Raw genomic sequence first — 23,063 nt, 5'->3', positions numbered from 1 at the left:
TAGAATCTATTCCTGTGATGACAAAGCTGATCGGTTTGAATTATTTGTTCTTGCAATTGTTAGTTTATATCTCACAACTCGGTTACACTTTATTTCGATAATCCACTTTAGACACTTCTACTAACTGTATACTATTTTGTAACTACATGTCAACTAAATGCGTAGGTTTAGTAGAATAAGTTGACATGCTGTATGCTGCATGTTGTGGACCCATCAAAATAATTAAGCAGACAGTCTACTAATACTCTGATTACTGCTAGTTGACATATAGTTGCAAAGTTACTTACAGTTTAGTAGTAAACTATCGAAATAAAGTGTTACCCACAATTTTGTCCATCCCATAGCAAAGCAAGCTTCCATAGAAAATATCTGTGCTGCTTAAAGTTTTTGTGGAAACTGTGACAGATTGCATTTATGAATTTGTTTATTTATTTTATATACAGAGTAAAAAAACCTAAAGAACAGAAATATTTGTTAAAATTTTGTAACAATGTACAAGCCTTATCACATGTAATCAAATTAGTAATAGTACCAAACTGGAGTGTGTAAAGTGATATATTCAATATTAATATAATATAATACAATATGATAGATTCTACATAGATACCAAACTGAATAGTAAATAATCGAGAAAAATACACACATCTTCCAGTAATTTGCTGAAACTTACAGTAAGACGTGGAAGACAATGAGAGGTCAGAGGATGAAAGAGGTTTCTGTCTTTGAGAAACTCTACTGTCTGCCAGCTGTACAGTGAATGCTAAATGAAGCAGTAGACTTTTACAGGGTTTTCCGGAGCATGTGGAGGGGCTTCCTGCTGGTGTGTGTAGTGAGCACATTCATTTATGTGAGGGCCCTGAGGTGTAGCACATGACCTCTCTGGAAGGGAGGCTGTTTGTTTAGTCTTCCATGTACAAGGATGAGTGCCCTCCACCCTCTCTCTTTTTTCACTCTTCCAAAGAAAAAGTGTATGGCCCATCTTAGATTATACAATCACATAGGCTTCAGACTCTTTCCTGTCCTTCTGCATAGTCTCCAGCATCGTCTTGGGTTAATCTCGGAACGATCATGAGTGTTTTTAATTGGTTTTATGAATTCAAAATACGTTTGCCTTTCATGTTGTGTAATAAAATAAACACAACAATCAATAAATAAAAATAGAAACGGACGGTTCCATGGCTTTTACATTTGCTCTCTTGACGCAGTCAGGTCTTCACTTCATCTCTCATGGGTCCAGATGTGACTGAACTGACAACTCAAACAATCTCTTTCAATGTCCTGTCTTACTCCGGGGAGTCCCAACGCTCCTCTCAACATCTGGAAATGTGTGAAATGCGATATCTGTCTTCGAGGGAAGACGGCAGCTCTTTTCCACAGAGTGAGCACTTTTGGATTCTGTGGTAGCAAATCTTCCTGTGCGTGTTCTGGGCAGCATGAAATCGTGTATTTACGTTTTTCGCATTAGTGCAGAATATCAAACCTGTTGGTTTATTGCAGTCATTTTTTTTTTTAAACGTTTGATCCGTGGGGTTGCATTCGTACATACCTGTCAAATACCGTTAGTAATTAAAACATTTCCAAAAACAAATGCACTATCAATCACTATCAAGCTCTTTTAGTAAAGAACAATTTAAAGGAGTACCATCAAGAGCATCTTTGCCTCTCTGTAGCAGTAATTTGTTGTTCATGCTCGCTGATTGGCATTTGTGCTTCATGGAGGAAGGATAATATCTGTAACTCAACAGACCGACACAGCCCGTAATGAACTTCTGCTCTGCTGTGCATGCAATGATGAAAGCAGTGATTTATTTCTCATTTAGTCCTGAAGCACGTTGAGAAAATGAACGAATCTCTTTTATTTATTTATTTATTTATTTTTTGCATTAAACGCTGTAATGTTTTTGCAAGGTGTTTTTTTAATTTTTTAATTAAGTCTGAAAGTGTCAAATGTATTGAGATGAGAAAAGAAACACGAAACTGTTTTTCGTGTCTCGAAATGATGCATATTGCTCCCTAACCAAGCAGAGCAAAAGGCCGTCATATGCAAACATTATTTTTAGATTTACTGATCAACACTGTAAACGAACGACTGCACAGAAGTCTTGATTTGATTAGTCGCTTCGTTTTGATTCCGCACAACTGCTCGTACTGCCAGTCCAGAGCTCGTAATGTTTTACAACGGAGAAAACAATTAAACCTTTTAGACACTCAAGTGATATTACTGGAACCATAAAAGCCTATTCAAACAGCGCTTTTGACCTTTACGTTTCCTTCCGGGGCACCTTTTAGTAGCATTGTGTCATTTCGAAAAATACATGCCAAACCAGTTCAAAGCTGTGGAAATGCAGTATCTTTTTTTATGATGACTCTATCTGATGCCGAGTCATGATTAACCTCGGGTAATAATGCCAAGTGTCTGGAAATCGTCGCGTTCACTCTTGTGCTGGAACTCAACCTTCAGAACACATCTGCAGCGTTGGACGACTACGCATATAGGCCACGAGTCTTTTCAAGTTCTGGTTTTTACTTTTGCATTAAAGAGAACTTCGCGTGCAGCTAAAAAAGGAAGTGTTATTATTTAAAGGTTGAGTGTTGTGTATGTTAAACTGTAAGGCGGTGTTCCCATAAATTTAAAAAATAACAGATATATATTTACACCAATCACTAATTAGTCAATCAGTGGCCAGCTTAGACCGTGAATGCAGACAAAAGAGCTCTGCCATATTAATCAAGACAGGTCTCGTTTTTAAAGTAGAAACATAAATAAAATACTTGACAGAACTCACCAGAATCTTCTGCCATGTCACAAGGTAAAGCCATGTGTCTGGTCAAAATGTTCAAAGTGCTGTTCTTTGCTTTGCCATTCAGAGGCAGAGAAGTGGAGCACACATAATCAGCCTGCCTTAGACTTCTTTTCACTCCTTCCAACAAAGTTTGGGAACCTGAAAGTCTGTGTCCCTATTTGGAGACTACTGGAAGGGGAGGGAGTGTTTATAAAAAGGGAGAAACTCAATGATTTCTTTCTTTTGTGGTCAGGAGAGTGAAGGAGAGAGAGAGAGAGAGAGAGAGAGAGAGAGAGAGAGAGAGAGCAGGAGAAGAATATTAGGGGGAGGGGGAATAATCTAGTTCACATCTGTGCCCTGATGTCTGATAATGTATGAGAGTTTCGCAGAAAAGGGTCTTTTCATGACCATACCAGATTTTCACACAGCTATTCATTTTAAAAGATGCGACAAGATATGAATGAATGAAAGGAAAGCAAGCAAACCAAAAGCTCTGAAAAGTACAAAACATGTTTTTATAGCGGGTGAAAACCAGCTATAAAAACATCACATGAGCTTTTCAAACCTAAATTTTATACATCATTAACTGTCAAAAGATATTAATATAAATGTGTCTTGATTTGACACTTATTCAGGTGTTAGTCAGATGTTATACCACCCTGATATTAAATGCATTTCATCTTACAATCTCACGCCACTGACTAAGTTTCACTTATACGTTTAGTCTTACGTTATACATAAAGTCAAATTGACATAATGCAGATTCCAGTAATGTAAGCTCCTGAAAACTCACCATGCATTTTCCCAGCTTGTATCTGATTCTTCCACGGACACAGGACACATATAAAGAGCTTCTTTATGAAAAACAGACAAAACAGAACAGTATGTCTTGTGGAAGTATTATAATATTCCTGCCTTAGATTTCACTCATTAGAACTCACTCAGAGACGGTCATGACTTCAGTTTTTAATGTTTTTTTTCTTTCTTTTTTTACTTTTGATTCATGCGTAAAATATGAAATAAGAAGTTAAAATCTTTATTGCACAAAGATTTGAAATGTTGCAAAAAAGGAATTCTCAGATTATAATCTTTTTCTCTCTCTCTCTCTCTCTCTCTCTCTCTCTCTCTCTCTCTCTCTCTCTCTCTCTCTCTCTCTCTCTCTCTCTCTCTCTCTCTCTCTCTCTCTCTCTCTCTCTCTCTCTCTCTCTCTCTCTCTCTCTCTGCCTCTCTCTCTTTCTCGTTGATGTTATATTCATTAAAGAATCCTGAAAAAAACTGCTGGTTTCTACAAAAGTATTGCATAGCAGAAATCTTTTTAACAATGACAATAATAGCAGGTGTTTCTTATTAGGTGTTTTGAATATGAGGTGTTTGGCAGAAAATCTGCATATCAGAATGACTTTTTGAAGGATTATGAGACACTGAGGACTGGAGTTATGATGCTGAAAATTCTGCCTTTTCACCACAGGAAGAAATTATATTTCAAAATGCTTTTTTAAAATTAAAATTGTACAATTATTTCACAGTATTATATATTTTTGATCAAATAAATGCAGTCTTGGTGAACAAAGGAGACTTTTTTTAAAGAGATTAAAAAAACCTACAAATAGCAGGCTTTTAAGTGATATTGTGTTTCAGTATAAGATCATAAAAACGTATTTTTAAAAAAGACCCAAGTGACTGTGTGTTTACTGCCAAACATAACGACAGACATGCACATACATTATAGAGAGAAAGAAGAAAACAAATACGAAAGTCCATTAAAATAATTGATTTCCTTCGATGAACGACCTCACTGGGCCTGTGAAAAATAGGAAGAGGACCGAATCGTGTTATTTTTCTCCTCATGGTTTATATTTTGTCATCACTCTGATTGCAAAGTTGTTCTGGCAGTTTGAGAAGTACACTGTTTATTCATTGTGTAAACTTGCCAGTGCGCTTTAGATTTGGATGAGAAATACATACGAATGTCATTAAATACAGTAATGTTCTCAGCACAAAGAATTAAACAAATGAAACTATATTATGTAAACGGCATTCTTTCGACACAGTTAACGCAGGTCAAAAACAGGACGCCTGTTAGATGAACGCTGGGAAAAAAATTACCCAACACACACTTAAAAGCTTGACGGTAAACTGTAACTGTTTGAAAACTTTAACAAATCATTTGTAGGTCTGATGAAAGATGAGGATTACTTTTTTTTCGTTTGTTTCAGAAGACTGACAAATCTGCAGAAATGAAGCAATAACACTGGCTAAAGGTTTCATTTACAGCACAGCCGAACTTCAGTGAACGGCGAAAGTCATTGATCAAACCAGCTAAACATATCACGTTTGGCAGACACTATTATCCAAGTGTTGACAGAGTTGCTTTAGGTTGTATTTTGTATGTTTACCTGGTTGAGTTCAACTGTATTTGTTCACTGGTGTAACATGGAAGGACACAAAATATACACGTTTCTGATGTGAAGTGTGGACCTCTAATCATCTCTGGAGAGCAAATAAATAATGTAGTGATATTTTGAAAAATAAAATCGAATAAAAAAGTGACCTGGTCTCATGAGATCAAGTTACATAAACCATATCCTTAAACATGAATATATTTACTGTGAAGCTTAAAACAGAAATTTAAATAGAGTATGTGTGTGTGGGCGGGGGAGGGGGTTTCTTTGACCTACATTATGCTGCTTAAAGGTATTTTTACAGAAAAACAAGGAAAAAAAAGTACAAAATGATACTTTGTAAGTATCTTTTATGACAACACAAAAATATCACAATAAATATGTACTCAGATGTACCCAGCAGTTATTATTCTCTTTAATATAAACCTATATAACACCATGGTAGTCTATGTAGTTATGATGTTACTACTATGACGTTCTATACACACACACACACACAAACACAAATTTGGTAACTCTTTATTTTTACATTCATTTCATTTTACGGTTACACCTACTAATTGCTTATTAACATGGCTCTAATCCTACCCAACACCTAAACTTAACAACTACCTTACTATTATTAGCACATTAAGAATTTATTGAGGGAAAAGTCATATTTAATTGTTAACAAGTGTTAAAGATTCTTAAGTGTTACCATGAATTAAATATACTTCATTTATGTGACAGAATTTGCTTGTTATTCTTATACAGACATACTCCATAGGGATGGGAGAAAAAATGCATCGTGATTCTCTCTTTAAAAATTCTGAACCGATTTTGAATATTTGAGAAACGATTCTGAGCTTGTTTTTTCCCCAGCATATAAGACAGGCTTCATAGCACAGAATTTGTGATAAAGAAAACCCCATAACTAGCACTGTAAAAATGTACTGTTAAATAACAGTAATTTACCGTTAATTTTAAAGCTCTTCATTTTGACAGCATTTTACTGTTATACTACCATAGAAATGAACTCTGCTCCAATTGCTTTAAGCAGTTTGAGTTTAGATTGGTATTCATGCAATGTTAGTAATGTGAACTTATATCATTGGAGTCCACTGAGAAAAAAGATGTCTTAGTACAAAACAGCAAGCATTTTAAATTACCGCACACATACTGTCTTTAAATAAAGCAGCAGAACATCTGTGTTTGTGTCTCTGCATTGACTGAAGCACAGACTCTACTCTCCAGCACTATGGGGGCCAACAAAACACATTAATACAATTCAGTTAAATATTCACTCTCATTATCAGTCCACGCCTTTCCATAACTGTTTTCTGTGGATCTTAACCAATATTTCATTTAAAAAATTTGTTAGTAAATTGCTGTTTTTCATTGAATTTACAGGCAGCACAGTTGCCACCAATGAACTGTTTTTCTACAGGTTGTTGCAATAAATTACTTTTAAATCACATTTCATGCTGGGTTTTTTTCATCTTACATCTTTAACCCTTTAACCACGCAAAAAAAATACTCATGAACACTTATAATGTGCACACTACAGAGTGTTAAAACACTGAATCAGTGAAGTTAATGAGATAATTCTGTGATGATTCAGCATTAGTGATGAACGGCTGCAGAAACACTTTTAATCTACTTTTAAGATGGCAATAGACTACCGACACACAGATATTCCAACTATAAACAAAAAGGAGCTCAGTTTCGGTTAAGACGTAAAGTTGCAAAGATGCATCTGCACAGCAGAAGAATTATTTGGGGAAAAAAGTGGATCAAGAATCGTATTGGAATTGGATCGTGACTCGCAGAATCAGATCGAATCGTGATGGTTTCTTTTATTTAGGAGCCAGTCCCTCTGCCCCTTGTTATCTAAACTCAATTTTAAAACTCTGTGTAAATCTGTTTCATATTGAATTTACTTACCATTTTCCTCAGAGGGGTGCAAGCAGCAGAAACCAGATGTTTTCTGATTTGTAGATCCACCGCAGGATGCATAACGTCACATAATTGTCATTACCTCTGAATTTAGCCAAACAGATGTGCATCAGAGCAGCTTTGTGATTCTAATTCGATCATAAGTGTATCAGTTCCTGATCTTTCTGAAATAAAAAAGATCATTTTGTCAGTCATTTAGAACAGAAGGGTTTGGAATTGGCCAAAAGAAAAAAAAACCTGGTAGATAAAAGGATTCAATTTAGTCAGTCTCCAAATTTAATTTGAAAGCCACATATATTTCAGTTGGGAGCTCTGTTCTCTGTCTGGGAAATAATAATTTGGCCCACTAAGCAGTCAAGCGCCCAGTGGAGAGTTATAATTGGCTGCTGGTCCTGACTGCTCTGAGCATGTATGACTCATCATATCTTCTCCATCTAGAAACAGTATGATCAAATCTATCTATAAATTACTTATGTTTATTTCCTGCCCATTATTTCCATCTACCTGATTCTTAAACAGTCCATGTTTACTGTGTGATGAGAAATATTTGCCTCATATTGGCTTGAATACATGCGATTAATCTAAAATAAATAATAGTAGTAAAATAATACACTAATAGAAAAATACTGAAGTGAATTTAAATGAATTTAAAAGTGTAGATGTCTCTTCATCACAACAGATTCTGAGAAATTTAGCTTTACATCACTTGTTCGCCAGTGGATCCACAGTAAGTTCTTCATTACACATCATACAAGTCCATAGATATTTTTTTTTTTTGCATGCATGATCAGTGTATATTTCTCTCCTGCTTGACACAAGATGTCTTCTGCACAGGAGAAATCATCTTAAAAACATCTTGATGGATTAGATTGTTATAAACATGACTTTTTTTACTGAGTTGTGTGTATTACTCGTGGATTATTGTGGTGTTTTAATCAGCTGGTTGGACTCTCATTCAGACGGCACCCATTCACTGCAGAGCATTTATTAGCGATGCAACGCTAAATTTCTCCATGTCTTTTCAGATGAAGAAACAAACTCATCTATATCTTGAAAAGGCTGAGGAAAAGTACATTTTCAGCTAATTTTCAATGTTGGGTGAACCATTTCTTGGTCCTACAGTGAATCTCTCTTGCAGCTGATGCCGTCAGGTGATGAAAACGTCTCTTAAGACGCAATTATAAATAGACAGCTCACCTCAAAATAGTACATATGCCTGCTATGGTGTGTAAAAAATCCAGTGGGTCAGCATTGTTCCACACACACATATGGGTGTCACATCCCCGGCTGTCAAAGTCAAAGGGCGTCCCAGTCAGCATCCTCTCCTCTAATGCTGAGGTCGGGGGGTGGAACATGAGCCAGACAGGATCTAATAAAGTCCTGCGTCAGATATGATTCACATTTGTCTTATGAAACTGAGACAGGTTGTGTTTTTAAAAGTCACATGTTCACTATTCAAATGTCCTTGTCTGCAGTCAAAAAAAGCATCTGTGAACTGAAATTCGGATTCAGTGTTATGAATGCATTTAAAGCAGGGCTGACAATTAAAATAAAATGTGGAAGTAAATTAAAAGAGAGTTGTTTAATTCTAGATTAAAATATGTTTAATCATCCAAATGTTTCAAGGTTTTGTCAACCCTAGTGAAAAATAAATAATGTATGAATGTATTTATATATGTACTTTCAGTATACTAAACTGGTGTAATTAAACTCTCCTAAATTGGAAGAACAAAGTTTGTACTTTTCAATTGTGTGGAAGTTGAATTTTACTTTTTATAGGAAAATGAAATCAAATGTAAGAATAATTAACAAGTGAATGAATGAATAAATAAATATTCAAATGTTTTATTTATGAGTTTAAAAACGGCAAAAATAATCATTTTAATTGAAATTATTACATAAAATTATTAAAATTCAATAATAATTAGAGTTTTGATTAATTAGCTTAAATGAATCCCAAATTAAGGTAATTCTACAACATTATGTTACGACTTGGCAGGGCAAAGCGCAATGAACAAATTGTTTTATTTCCATATCATTGAATATAAACCTGCAGTCCACAGCAATCCTTCCATTTAATTAAATGAACACATTAAATTGACGGTCCTAAATCAAACACACAGCTTCTTAGAGCGGCTAACAAGCAGCAGAAAATATGACCAAACCAAGCATGTACGCTGACGTAATACACTATTGAGCGCAATTATGCTGCAAACCAGCACCCCATATCCCTTAAAGCAACGAGTTGGCTGCTTAAATGCAGTGTAAGAACTTCATATCTAATTGCTGGCATGCTAATTGTGTCCCACTTCATTGCACAGAGTGCTAAAATCCTGCAATGCTCATAAAGCACAAGAGATTGAATGGGCTGATTGGCTTCTGTTCATGATTTCATGGCTGCTTCTCTCTATCCATTAAGAATAATTTTATTTATTTATTTTCTTTTCAATCTGTTTTTACGTGACTCTCCTCTTAAGACTCCCAGACTGAAGAGGCCCATGGTACCACTTCAACCTGAAATTCAGTACCATTGAAAACAAGCGTGTTGTGGGCAAAATTGAATGGGAGCTTGATTGTGCAAACAGTTAGGTAATCCCATCTCATTTTGTAAACACCAATTAATTGCGTTTACCCTTGGCCCCTCGCTGTTAAGGATCAAAGATGTTTAAAAGACAAGAAAATCATTTAAAATCCCCAAGTGCTGTTGGAAGGAGTCTTCAAAGCTAAATCTTTGGATCGCTATATGGCAGAATATCCCTGAACAGGACACCCTTTATGCTTTTCACATGATGAAACAGCTGCATATGGCAGAAAAAGAAGTCTGCCAATAGAAATAAAACTTATTAGGCAGAGATTTATGTCCTCCTAAATCAGTGCAGGAGGTTAAAGATGCTGTGTAACATTTGAAACATAAAAAGACAGGCTATACCTCTCTTAGACTCCTAGAAACCACTAAACTGCTTTGCTTCTGTCAGTCTTCTTCTCAAGGACAACTAGTTGCCTTTGGCTAGCAGTAAAACCTTTTGCTGAGATTGGAAACATGTTTATGGTACATCCAGTATCGGTCAACGGATTATATAGCAGAACATCTAATATTTATTATATATATATATATCTTCCTCACATTGAACACAAGAGCCTAGTAAAGAATGTCTCACGTGTCTCTTCAAACATTTTGGACATCTTAACTACAGGTCTATAATATTTTTTCTTTCACTACTGTAACTAGGTAACACACAGAAAAATCCAATCCAAAATCCAAATTCTCAGTGCTGTTACATAACTTTGAACACACAATTCCTATACTTGAAGTGCTACTGGGACAGGTGAAAGAGTGGAGACAGGTCACCGTTAGCTCCGCCAAGCTGGTCCACCAGCTCCTCCAGACTTGGGCAGACCTTGAAGACTAATTTTACAAGCTAACGAAGACTGAGGGAGACAGTAGATTCATGTGCCGGCTCGTTCATTTATAGTAAGTTTGCTTTAGATTAGTTTCTTCATCGCAACAGTTTTGAAGAAATGTAGCTTTATATCACTTGCGTACCAATGGATCTTCTGCAGTGAATGGGTCCTGTCAGAATTGGAGCCTAAACCGTTGGTAAAAACATCGCAATAATCCACAAGTAACCCACATGACTCCAGTCCATCAATTCATGTCTTATGAAGTAAAAAGATGCATGTTTCTAATAAACTAAATCTAATAAATAAAACATATTTAAACTATTGCTTCTGGCTAAAATATTAAATGGCTAAATGGCCATTTCTTACAAAAGAAAACAGTCTAAATGGTACTAATCATTTATGTTGGTGGATTTTGATGTGAAGGGTGAACAGGGGGTGAACACTTTCTGGGTCATTGACTGGTATTTTGGCCAGAAGCAATGATTTAAAAGTTAAAATGCCTTAAGGATGGATTTGTTTCTCTACAAACATACAGTTTCACAAGATGTTAATTGATGGACTAGAGTCGTGTGGATTACTTGTGGATTACTGTAATGTTTTTATCAGCTGTTTGAAGTCTTGGCTTCTATTTCCCCCCCTTTTTTGTCATTTTTTGTATGTTTTGTCCTAGAGCTCTTCCTCCAAATGTTTACATTAAATTTTAGCATTTGTGGAATACTTTATTATATTATATTATATTATATTATATTATATTATATTATATTATATTATATTAGATTATATTATAATTTACAGCTGTTAAACAATTAATCACAATTAATCATTTGACAGCACTAATATAGTATATGTAAATATAGTAAATGCAATAAATATTTATATAGTAAATGTATTTATATATAAAATATAAGAATATATAAACGTGTATATAGATTTTTTTATTAAAATTGTTCAGATGATATACTGGCGTGTATTTATATATACATAACTATATATATGCAGTATACACACATATTTTATATTATTATATACATATATTATGCAAACGTATATTATTTTGGATGTGGTTAGTTTCTTTGACAACAACTATATTATGTATATGTATGCCATGTAAAACACACTCACACAGAGAACAGTCTGTCTGCTTGGGATCCGACTCACTAGATTTGTGATATTAATTGTTTTAAAGTGCCATGGCAACTGTTCCGAATATTGATTTCTATAAGCACAGAGGAGCAGCTGCTCAGCTTGAACAGAACATCTTCACGCTTTCCTCTCAGCAGATCAACTCTGTATCATAAAACCACAAGGATTCCCAGAATCAGAGTTGAGCAACAGGAATCTGAGTTGGGCTGTAATACATTCTGGCTCACAAAGCATATGGAAGTCCACTTCACCTCCAGAGTATATTTTACAGTGCGGTCAAAGCACGCATACCTTGTCCTCTACTGGGTGTATAGCATTTTGTCTGGGCGCAGGGTCGATGGAGTAAATGTCCAGACAGTGTCCTTGTTCACCTTGGGGATGTGTGGTCTGCTCAGCCATCATCAGAACGTATTTGCTTTTAAATTGAAGGTATTGTGGGTTCAGTTGCGAACAGCCTTGTCTATTGAAGCAGCTCACATTACTATGCTGGGACGCAAAATTAGCAGATGGCAGCGATCTGCTCACAGTCTAGCAACTATTGCAAATCACATTTAATTCAACTGGAAGGATCAACCGAGAACATTTTAACCTCCTCAACATTTCTTTGCACTAGAGAGCTTGGTGTGATATTTCTTAATTCAAGCTATTTTCTCACACAGAATGGAAATCAAGATAGCTTCCGCTTTGCATCTGACGTCAGAACATTGAAAACACAAGATACACATGCAGATACACTAGCTTTTAGATATTTTACATAAATTATGCCATTTACTAAATGAAAAATTACTTATATACTAGATAACATAATGTGATATAATAGATTTACACGTATACAGACATAATACATCATTTGATACAATAATACATTTCCATAAATAGAAAATAGTGCTTATATTTTTTCATTATACTGTAATACTCATAGATCATATTGATGCATAAAACATATAAATGAAGACACCATCTGCACTACATTTTTACATGTTTTTACAAATTGAAATAATTAATTTAAAACATATAAACACATATTCATGAACACATTTCATATATAAAAATATGTGTGACAGTAGCAGTATAAGCAGTATATGTTTACTGGAAAAATATTAGGATTTTTATTTATTACAATTGGATGTTAAAGACATGTCAACATGGTATATTGATAACTATACATCTGATATTTATAACTATACTATATACATAGTGCATATGTACAAATATGAATTATATTACGTTTAATGTTTATTACCATAAACATATATTATACTATGTAATGTAAATATTATTATTGTCACATATTTTTCAATATATGAAAAGTGTCAATTCTGATGAATTATTCACTATTTTTTTTTATTGTGTTTATGCATTATTTTCAAACAATATGTTACATTTAAAAAATAATGTATGTATTATCTTTGTGTAAGGGTACAAACGAAGTGAACCTTCTTTAGGACAGTAGACAGATCAATCATACAGTTAGACTGAAGGAGAACTCAACCTACAGTAACCCATTTTTCTAGAAATGTCTGTAAAGAACAATCTCTCGATGATGATAGATTCTGGTCGTTCATGTTAATGAGGGGTGTTTCTACTTGGGAGATTGCTGAGCTAATGCTTCGGTGAGAAGGCTTTTTATGTGCTGGACACACTCGAGTACACATTAGGCTGATTGCCGTTCCTCCATTTATACGGGACACTGGCAGAGGCAGCCGCCTCAAGCATAAAAGCGCTAAAAACTACCACTATCAAAATCCTATTCTGTGCAGGATGCTTTTTAGTTGCTTTGTGTTTATGACATTGTCTAAAATGTGTTTTATTCTGTTGTTGGTTGGTGATGGATGACCGTAGTTTGATTGACACAGCCGGGGGTTCAGCTCACCATTGTTTATTAGAACGTCAATACAATCAATCTCACCAAAGTCAGCCAATCTGTAACATTGCTGCCTTAAAAGTGCTATATAATGCAGTAGATCTCATTTAGTTTCATATTGATTTTCTTTGTATATCCTCATATATAGGAACGACCATTTTCGCACTTGAAACCACTCTTAACATCAGACACATATGTCACAGAGGATAAGTTTGAAATTTGTCACCATCTTATTGTGCTGTGGTAACCTCACAGAGCCCACAGGTTTAAAAAGCTTTAGATTGTTATCTGGGCTTGCCAATTGAGAGACAGACTACAAACAAGGCTTTAGCACGGGCCGTACATTGTTTAAATCTGTGGCCGTTTATTGAGTGGCTCTAAGACTGATGGATAGAAGGGATCTTTTATGTTCAGACACACCTTTTATTGCCAGACAATGGAGTCTAAGATTAATGGGGTAGGCAGGCTGATGCTCATGAGCGTTAGGACCACTGCCGCTTTGGCATCCAGCCCTGACAGAGATATCGCTTATGCAAAAAGGCAAACATGGCCTCTTGTTTGTGATAATTACAAATGATGTGCTAACACTGAAAGTGATAGTTCACCCAAAAATGAACATTCTGTAATTTAATTATCACCCTCATGTCGTTTCTAGGCCTCCAGTTGAACCATCACTGATGTCAAAATGGACTTTTAACAATGTCCTTACTACCTTGAATATTTCTTTCGCATCGCAGTCCGTAGAGGATTAGATAGCTCTTGGATTTCATTCAAAATGTCCCAATTGTTGTGAAGATGAAATAAAGTCATCTTAGAGCAATTAATAACATATTTTTCATTTTTGGAAAATGTTCCAAACTGTTAACTATGTTAAATTGCTGGTCAAATAAGTTGTATTGATTGACATTGACAACTAAATAGATGAAGTAAAATTTAAATATATAATGCATATTTTCATATTTCAGATGTTTATAGTGTTTTAAGCATCATAACACTATGTACGTTTGGTATGAAGAATTTAGATTTTTTTCAAAGCTGCAGTTTTGTATAAAAAATTTACAAAATGTATATAATTTGGCTTGTCCTGAATCACTACTGTGCACCTATAATAAGTGTCTATATATTCACTATTTAGGCCCGTTGTGGAGTTGCCTGGTACCTGCGTGATTTGTGTTAAACAGAGAGAAGTAGTTCTGGCTACACAACAAGCACGCAATTCTGAGCACCCAAAAAGTTACAGACTGCTGCTTTAAAATGGATTATGACGGTTTATTTATTTTAATTCAGGTAAAAATTGTTCCTTAAATGTAACCGCTTTTACAGCGTACATAATGACTATTAGTTAACATGCTGCTTCATTGATTGCCAGGTAGTTGAATTCTGGGTCAGTGACCTTGTGAACTGCACTCATTTGATCATATTAATCATATTAATTAAGACCATGAAATTGAATTTAATTTAGAAATAGGTTTATTGACACTATAGCAGACAGCACACACAATGTGAAGACGCGGACAGGCAGCTTTACAGATGAACAGCAGATGTTTTGTCATTTGCGTTGCAAACTTGCTGATTGCTTCATGCTACATGCTGTTAAGGTGCCATTGATTTCACACATCCGAGCATGCCTTTTAATCCATCCTCATCACAGTAAGTGATAGAATCAAGACGCTTTACTGTCCCTATGCGGGAAAATTCATTAGGAATCCAGGATGATTTATATTGACCCGCCTAACTCCTGATTGCATGTGACATGACTTTTACAACTGCTATTAAAGTAATTCTCTCCTCTTCCAACAGCGAGAGCCATAATACTCAATGCTTTCTGGTCCTCTCCATTTTAAGGACCAGTTTCTGCGTTTCAGTAATTTTAACTGTTCATCTTTTGAGCATCAGTACAGATAAGGTTTTATAGAGTACTTATCTCTGTTTGTGTCAGAATCTGGCCAAAATCATCATCAAAATCTAATGAATGTGTCAAAAAAGCATAAATCTGTTGTAAATGAGATTAAAAGGAGCTCAAAACCATGCAGATTAAGGGCAAAAGTCATTGTTTTAAGCATTATTTTTTATTGCAGATTTTGTGTGTTTGCATGCTCTGGGGATTCGATCGTTTCTTAATTCACTCACATGTACAGTATACACTTATAATATACACACACTAATGTTGTAATTTTTCCAACGGGGGTTGAAGATATTTATTTCGTAACATCGACTACGCTGCATTAAAGCAGTTAGCTTTTTATAGGCTTTCTCTAAAAACAATGACTATTCTGTCTGCTTAATCAGGCTCTACCTAGGAAGCTTTCCACCGTGAATGTGAGAAATGGCTCTATTAGGATCTAATTAAGTCCAGATTTAGGTGATTGGGCTGGGTGACAGAGTGAAGAATTGTCCCTGTGTTAAAGGGACACAGGGGAAAGCGAGGAATCATGTTGTCAGGATTTGAGGCGCTTGATTGCTGGGATAGGCTTGTGGTGCGACGCAATTCCTCAAGAGCTCAGTGGGCTGGCGTGACAAATATGGACAGCAGGAGTCAATAGGAAACAAATGTGTCTATTCATCGTAATCAGGTTGATGGTAAACTGCAGGTTTGATCACAAGATTGCTGGTTTTTAGTAGTTCTTTCTTTGTGAGCCAAGGTTAATTGCTAGGTAATGGTGAGTTACTTTTACAAAAGAACAATAGCTTCAAAAATAATAAAATATAGTTTTGTTTATTAAAAGCATAGTTTTGTCGTCTGCCACTTTAATGCTTGTGCTTATGGTTTTATCATACTAGCAGAAAAAAAAAAATTAGTCCAACAATACTTGTTTCTTTGTGTCATTATCATTATAGCTGTGATGTGGACTTTCTATTCTCATAGAATTTGAAGGATAAATGAAACAATAGTTTATAGTTATTTTGATATATGCAAATAGGAGAAACATCTCTTGAAAACTTTTTTCATTCAACAAAAAGAACCTTTTAATTGAAAAAGGTATGTTAAAAGTTCTTCATTTTATATCCTTTTATTTTATGTTTTTGAATATTTATTGATGTAAATCTTCATGACACTGTCTTTTTAAGCCATTAGACTTTGCTCAGTACTCTGAGATTCTTCTAAAATTAAATCTTAACCTCTGGACATGAATTAATTTGAATAATGAAATTAAAATGCCACCCGGCTTATACTAGGCATTTTATGTGTGCTATGCTTTTGAAGTCGAATCTCTCATTATAAAAAGTCACAAGTACAATGAAACTCCATGCGGCATACAAAAACGGGTCTCTGGGGATCTCGACGATTTAGTTTCTTTTAATGCATGTTTGCATGTATCGAGAGAATAATAATGTCAGAAATGACACTCTTTTTGCTTCCACAAAGTAAAACTTGTGTTACTGATTGCGAGGATCTCAAGAGATCAAAGCGCCCTGTCCTAGTTGTCTGTATGGTGTAATGTTAGGTATTACACTGGTCATGTCTGGTCATTTTGGCTTTTATGGGTTTTACAAAGTGCCATGATCAAGGAGAAAGATCAAAGGGGACATGAGCCTGTGCTCAGGCAGTATTCCAGGTCTTTGGCTATCTTCACTGTGTACCCTCTGCCTTCATCATCCTCGGCACCTCATTACCTTGTCTGAGCAATGGATTTTCCATCAAGTGTGCCTTCCATTGACACACTTTTCACACTCTCTAGCCTAATCACACTTAAAAGTAACTATACTCGATTAGCTGCCATGTTATTGGGCAATTACGACTGGATTGACTAGTGACGATGGACGACTTAAAATATGCATTCACTGAGTGAAAAATACTGTATTGTTAGTGTGCTTTATTGTATCACCATACCATGTAAAGTAACGTAGACACGGATGGGACCTGATGTGCAGGATTTTTCTATAACACATTTAATTCGCTCCCAAAAAGAACGAGACAAGAAAGGAGATGATTGCTGACAAGATAAAAAGCGGCCTTTTGTCCAGCAGCTATTTTAGTATTTGAGACCATTATCAAACAGCTTCGCTCGTGTGCCTTGTTTCAGTATCAGTATTGATAGGTAAGTGAGATATGCTGAAAAACATTCCTGTATGTATTGAACAAAGGATTAGAGACACGTTGCTGTGAGATACAAAGCTAACCATGACTGCAAAACCAATTTCATTAGCATTGCAATGCATCATTTATAGTGTCTATTTTACACAAACGTCAATACGAAGGCATCACCCACACACCTCAGGTTAGAAACTCTCCGGTAGGCTTTATTGTTGCTCAGATAAAATGTGCATATGCACGTGCAGACCCCAGGCCAATATAATTCATTAAATGGAGAAATGAAGTTGATATATGACCGGAATGCAAACTTCTAGAGAATGACCAGTGACTGATATTGATAAGCATGCTTAATAACCGCTGCTCAAGCTGCTCTGAAAGCGATGCAGGCTAACACGTGCACATGTGGTTTATTTATTCAATGCTAAACAAGCAGAGAAAAAAAGGCATTATATTACAGAAATGGAGAGTGAATATAAATAATAGAATATAAAAAGGGTCTGTGCTGGTGAGAGCATTTAACGTGACACCAAATCTGTGCCTCAAGCAAAGAAAATGGAGAAATGCATATTTCTTATTAGTTAGCTGCTTGTGCAATGTTGACGGAATGAAAATAATAATAAAAGGAAAACAGATTAAATTTAATTATGAATAAGATAACTCCTTGCATACTGCCATTGTCCTTCATATTAGTTTCATATCTCATATTTGCAGCCATGGCTTACTCTACAATCAATCATAACTTTGTAATTATTTTATTCACCACACTGTTCAGAAAGTGTTTATTCCAGTGTAGTGAAATTACTGGCGACATGCAGTCATATGTGTTTATAATGAATGATGCAGAGGATGCTTATACTTTGGGTTGAGGATAAATGTACTTTCAATATGAGCACAAGTCATTGTTTCCCCATGGATCCCCGGGTATTCGTTAACTGGCTTTGTGCTCTGCACATCCATAGTCCTTTTACATGCCAATGAAATCTGGGTTCAGGGTAGACCACTTTTAATATATTATAAGAGATTTGAAGAAGGCTTTCTTGGTTGGTCACGTGACCATCGCAAATAACTTTCTTACATTTATCATACTTATTTTAATAATATAAAATACAAACACTCATCCTCGAATTTGATTGGTCTAGCGACATTCACACTGATGACTTGATCAATGTATGGTAAATATCCTTAATTTCAACATCCATGTGACGATTTACATTTCCGGCGCTGATCATGACTCGCTGTCTACAGAAAGTCAGAGAGCTCTTAATTTGTCATCTGAAGATGAACGAAAGTCTTAAAGTCTAGAAACGACATTAATTGAAGAATTTTTCGTGTTCGTGTGAACTAAACCTTTAATAGCAGTGCTTTTTGTAGGTTATATCATGTGACCAGTAGGTGGCAACAGTGACTATATTTATGAGTCAAAAATCATTTATTCAACCGATTCATTCAGCAACGAATCATTACTGTGTTGCTTTTCAGAGAAGTTCCTGTGTGTTTTTTTTTTTTTTTTGTTAAACAGATATGTTATTTATTTCAATATCAAGCTTTTTATATCAAACTGTTGTTAAATATCACATACGCATTTCGCTCTGCTGGTCTTGAACCGAATGTGCGGTATTATTATTATTATTATTATTATTAAGATTTAACTTGGTTTGACTGTTTGGTTTCCATCCAAGTTTTATTTATTTAAATTAATGAAACAGTCATTCCTCAGGAGATCCGAGTATAAAGTGTGACTGGAGACAAGCATGCTGCAGAATCCTAACTGACACTTTAGTCTATATTATCGACATTAAAAAGCGTGTCTTGGATTTATATTTAGAAATGACCGTGAGTCGCCTCCACTCAGCTCAAGCTATTTATTACATATGGCTGTCAGTAAGACTTTTGGTGAAATTGGCTGGCAGAGGAGAAAGAAATCACCCGCTAAAGAAGTAAAGGTGAGATTGAGTGGTCAGAATCATCTCATAAATCCTTTGATTTAAGGTAAAAGAAAATAAGATGAGCTCCAAGGGCTGTTTGTCAGGTCGAGGCCGCATGGCACAGCTTTCAGGTGCTGTTCCTGATTTATGGTTATAAGTGTCAATTTCCTGCAACGTCTTCTGTATAAAAGTAAACAGGAGCGGTCTGCAATATGTGTTTTTTAACAACTTAAAACCTATGTCTGTTTGTTTCTTTGCATAGCATATTTATTTATTTTTCTGGCAGGGCACATGCTTAGAAGCACCCCCAGTGGAAACCGCTTTCCTGTCAGCTGCCTGACTCGAGGTGGCTCAGGCGTCCTCTGTTTTGACAGGTCCTGACATCGAAACTGCTGTGATTACAATTAGAGGTAATTGAGATTTTTAAGTAGATGCGGACGCAGCAGTATTGATTAGCATGCGCTTCATCTCGGGCACATCGCAGCAGTCAACGAGACAGATGGTGGCGTGGATTGAATCCACACTATGCAGTGAAGGGGGTGCTCAAACATTTCCGCTGAGGGACACTTTGCAAAGGTGAAATGTGAGCTGTCAGATACGCAGATGACAGGAGGAAATGGAGTTCATGTAGGTTCATTCAGAGACAGTAATCCTTACACTGTTTGACATGTTCTTTCTGCTCGCTACTTCTAAAGCATTTTCCGATTAACCGCTTTTGTAAGATATTGTTTGTTTCCATGCATTACACTATCATTTTATTTGGTGAAATAGTTCATGGTGGGTTTCTTGTTGCTGTTGTCACACTATAGAAGGAAAAAGGTATTCTTAAGGCTTTTTCTTTTTGTTCACGTAAGTTTTCGATTGAGAATCGTCACAGCTATCACACAGTTATGAATCTTGTGCTATAAAAAGCTTTGGATGTGGTGGAGATTAACTGAGCTCTTTCAGCCTTGTTGTGCCAAGGCAGAATTTGATGGGAAAACTATTGAGATGGCAATTTTGTATTCATTTTTGGGCATAAGCACATTTTCTATTGGTTGAAAGCAAAGCAATTGGTTATGAATGCAGTTCAATTCACCCAGAGCATAAAATATTTGTGGATTTTCCACGAGACTGTGTTGTAATATGACATTTATTATTTTTTCTGGTTCATGTATTATACTTGAGCAACTGTTCATTATAGAATTATCGTGTTAATTATAGAGTCAACTAAATGGAACTGACAGTTACTCATAGAATTAACAGTGATTGTATCTCAGATTGAAATAATGTAAATCTAAAATTAACTCAGTTAATCCAGTTGAATATTAATCACGGTCTCTGATGTGATCTGGGGATGATAAAATAGGCTGTGACAAAACTATTTGAAATTCGAAAGATTGACAAGTGTCATTTAACAAAATTGAATATTATATTAATATTATGCATATTATATTAACACTGATTCAAACAAAAATACAGTAGTCCTAAAAGAGGGTTTTATGGTAGTCTAGTAATAATAATTGTAGTAAGGTGTCTCTTGTAAGAAACTTTGTTTAATGTAAGATGGCGTCTATAGAAATAAAACACCTATACTGGTTATCTAAATTGAATCTGTATTATTAAATTAAGATCTTATCCAGCCGTAACCTTTCCATTGGCATTATAATGTTAATAAAATAATAAGCGCTTTTGATTAAGACGATGCGGAAAAATCGATTATCCATTAAGAAATGTGTGGCTAGCTTTAGCAGAACTCCGTGACCTTTTATCAAGTGAAAGTCATTTGTGACAGTGGGTAATTAGCACAACGATGAACTTGATTAGTGTTTCATAGGCAATAATCAATGATAAGAAGAAAGATTTACATCTGTTCTGGGACAGATTTTATACTGCATGCACATACACACCCACTCTTTGGCATCCAGAGGGATGTATGACACAGATCATTGTCCAGAAAAGTATTGTCAAGTTGGAAAAGCATTTAAACTTTGTGTCTTCTGAACGTCTGCTGGTAATTGAGTTGTGCTGTTTTCCATTTCCTCATTCTGTTTTAAGCTGTCTTTCAGTCATTGTGGCATCACTAACAGTCAAAGACTCGGATGGCCTTTGTAAACAGGCCTGAGGGATGTTGGCAACCGCTACTGCATTGCTTTATAGTTCCATCCATATTCTCAACTGGCTTTTCACTGGATTCACACCAGATCTAATTGAATAGGAGCCGGTTGCTGTAACCTTGCCAAAGGCAAAGAACTTATTAACCTAAGAAGCAGCTTCTTTAGATCTGTCTAATACAATCAGAGGAAGGATGTGGCTTTTTATTTTCAACATGTACTTCAAATACAAGTTAAACAGAAGAAAGATTATGGATTAAGAATACAGTTGTGGTGCATTTGGATCAGTGACTGTGCATTTTTTAATATGTGAAATATGCTATTCAGACATACAGCGCCTTAAATACTGTACAACCTCTTTTATGACTCTTAGCATGTTTTCCCACAGTAAATTTCAACTTCACTTGGTGCAGACCAACATGCAGAAAAAGCAGAAAATATGAAATTATATAATTTAGGGCCTCTCATGCAGCAGACATTAATGCTTGTGCATGAAGGTCAGAAAGTCTCCCAAATATGGCAGTATTTGCAGTTTTATGACAAGGCAAGGATATTACTTCAGGTTGTAAAGTGCCATGTGGTCTAATCTCTAAAAATGTGATCATATTTTTAATATACTGTATACTGCCGATCAGTAGGTTTTCAGATGTGTCCGTGATATCAAATAAATGATATACACTTTCTATTCATCAAAGAATCCTTTAAAATGTATCATGTGACACTCAAGACGGAATAATAACTTGCTGAAAATGTATCTTTTGCCTTACAATATTACTTATTCATCTAACAGTCAAATTTTGCAATATTAGTGTTTATTGTATATTGAGCATATAAATGCAGCCTTTGTTTGCATTTAGTGAGAGACATTTTAAAATCTTACTGACCCAGTCCTTTAAATAGTAGGTTCCATATGTATGTACATGAATATAACATAGAACAACTACAAAGATTGTTTCTAAGAACTAGCATTTTAAACCTGTAATAGCATATTCTGGTAGTACATAACAGCAAAGAGGTGTTTTCACCACCTGGTCTAAACTCATTATACTGAGGGGGATAAGAGACACTTGAAGTGTGCAGTTTTGATATATATTCAGCTAGCCTGAATAATAAATTATGAAACAGGGTGGATTTCATCCTGACGTTATATCTGTTTACACTTGAGAACAAATATGTAGTTCATGATGAAATGAAACGAAAAGTGATTTTGCTGATTTATTTGCGATGTGAAGGATATTATGGTGACAACAGCGTAATATCCAATCCATAGAGATATGCTCCCTCTCTGTCAAGATTGGGACATGACATGAGAAATACCTGCATTTACTTTCTACATAATGACAAAGATTTGACGCTGGCAAAGCTAGCAAAGCACATCTATTGTGAAAGTTGCAGCATTCGCTACAAACAATCTTATCAGCAGCCGTCGTCCACAAAGCAGTGATTATGTGTGAAATATGATTAGGTGGAACTGGCAAGT

This window comes from Puntigrus tetrazona, chromosome 4 (assembly GCF_018831695.1).
Source record: "Puntigrus tetrazona isolate hp1 chromosome 4, ASM1883169v1, whole genome shotgun sequence".
Classification (NCBI taxonomy): domain Eukaryota; kingdom Metazoa; phylum Chordata; class Actinopteri; order Cypriniformes; family Cyprinidae; genus Puntigrus; species Puntigrus tetrazona.
The sequence above is the reverse complement of the archived record's forward strand: the minus strand, read 5'-3'. Positions refer to the sequence as shown.